This window comes from Trachemys scripta, chromosome 6, assembly GCF_013100865.1.
Source record: "Trachemys scripta elegans isolate TJP31775 chromosome 6, CAS_Tse_1.0, whole genome shotgun sequence".
NCBI lineage: Eukaryota > Metazoa > Chordata > Testudines > Emydidae > Trachemys > Trachemys scripta.
In genome coordinates, this window is record NC_048303.1 from 21480960 (window position 1) to 21483516 (window position 2557).

Sequence of the window (2557 nt, forward strand, 5' to 3'; positions counted from 1 at the left end):
GTCTTACATACAACACTCCTCTTAATACACCCCAGAATCATATAAACCGTTTTTGCAACTTCATCACGTTGTTGTTTCATATTCAATGTGATGCACTATAACCCACAGACCCTTTTCAGCAGTACTTCCACCTAGCCAGTTACTCCCAATTTTTGTAGATATACATTAAATTTTACCTCCCTAAGTGCAGTACTTTGCATTTGTCTTTACTGAATTTCATCTTGGTGATTTCAGACCAATTCTCCAATTTGTCAACGTTGTTTTGAATTCTAATCCTGTCCTCCGAATGCTTGCAAGCCCTCCCATCTTGGTGGCATCCACAAATTGTATAAGCATATGCTCCACTCCATTATCTAAGTCATAATGAAACTATTCACTAGTATCAGACCCAAAACTGACCGTTGTGGGGCCCCCTAGATACCACCTCCCCATTTAACAGCAATCCATTGATAACTACTCTTTGAGTACAGTCTTGCAATAAGCTGTGCTCCCACTTTTAGAGTAATTAACTCTCCCATTCCCCCCCCCCAATTAAAACACAGAAACCCACACCATTCAACTATAAACTAGGTCAGCACAGGTAACAAATAAATTTAACTGTGGGACAGGAAAGACCTGGAATATTTTGTCAGTGCAGCTCTTTATAGATAGTTGAGGATAGATGTTTTGTTTCTACTGTCTGTCTGTCTGTAATAGTATGATCATAGAATCATAGAAGATTAGAGTTGGAAGAGACCTCAGGAGGTCATCCAGTCCAACCCCCTGCTCAAACCAGGACCAATGCCAACTAAATCATCCCAGTCAGGGCTTTGTCAAGCCGGACCTTAAAAACCTCTAAGGATGGAGATTCCACCACCTCCCTGGGTAACCCATTCCAGTGCTTCACCACCCTCCTAGTGAAATAGTTTTTTCTAATATCCAACCTAGACCTCCCCCACTGCAACTTGAGACCATTGCTCCTTGTTGCTACAATGGTGGAAAAGTATAAGCGATACAAAGCCTAGCAAAGATCTGCCAAAAGATAGATGTCTGGGGCTTATTTTTGCATCCATTTCGTGCAGAACTAAATCAGGGGAGACATTTTTGTTGGTGCTAAAAAATCAAAGATGAAGGTGCTTCAGAATCTCTCAATTTATTGAAAGAGAGTCTAAAGAAAAACTTTTTACATGAAAAAGTAATAGGTCTGAAGTGAAAACTGAAAGTTTCAGTAAAAATCTGTACTTGATATATCAACACCACTGATCAGGTTATATACCTGAATTAGGGATCTGTTCCAAAATCCAGTGAAGTCAATGTGAGTCTTTTCATTGACTTCAGTGAGTTTGGATCAGGTCCTAAATATACACCATAGATTGTTTCCCCGACTTGATCACATTTATAATTCCCTGGCTTGACCAGAAGGATCTGAACTAGAGTAAATTATTATTTGATCATGGATATGGATTAGGACAATTTCAGACAAAAAAATCTTCCAAAATGTGGAAGATATGATTGTTATCATCCAGTGACCCAATGCATCTTTTGTCACATATTTGTCTAATTTATTTGATCATAACCCTGTGTTTATAAAAGTTTTCCCAAGCCCACGCAGCCATTAAGTACCATAAGAAAAAAAAAATTTCACAGCAGTAATATTGACTACACAGAGGCCAGATGAGTTACAGTATACCTCAGTTTTAGTAAATACTGAATATAATCCTAAAAGAGCAAACACTCTCAGTGAGACCTTAATTGCTCTCACTAAAACATTCTGATGTGTCCTATTCCAAGTATAAATAAAGAAAATAGTTACGACAATAATTCCTCATAGATACCACAGTCTTTTTTAAACTTAAGCAACTAGACCACATGATGCGCTGTCTGGCTTTAAAACAAATAAAGGTTCAAAACCATTTGCATTCTAGGTGCAGAGGCATTGAAACAATGTATCTGCTCCTAGAATGCAAATGGTTTTGAATTGTGTTTTTTGGTTAGCTTTTTAAAGTCAGACAATCAGTGCATCATGTGATCTAACTGCTTTTGGAAAAAATGCATAAAGTTACCAATTTAAGAGAGGTTGTGGCATCTATGCAATAACTATTGTTGTAACTATTTGCTTTATTTATACTGTACTTAGAATAAGACATGCCAGAATGTTTCAAGTGTCAGAAGGTTTCAAATGGCCACTTTAACTTTGAAAGAGACTATGGTCTATATGCGGTAACTTATTGTTTATTACTCATATGGTTACACCTATTTTCCATTTTTTTCAGAATAGGGGGAAAGGGTTGCTTATTGGCAGACACTTTAATATATCAATTTTCAACCCGGGGCAATTTTTCCAGACAAATTAAGACTCCAAATGTAATACAATCATGGGACTAACAGTACGATAGAAAGGTAGCCAGGCTTTAAATACAGTTGCTCTGTCATATACCACTATAAGCAGATCATGCCAAAATAATGGTATTTTAATGTATATTCTGAGAGGAGAATGCAAATTAATTTTCTATCAATACTGTGAAAATACAGGCAAAAGAGCTCTCTCTCAAATTTATAACTGAACAACACAGCAACC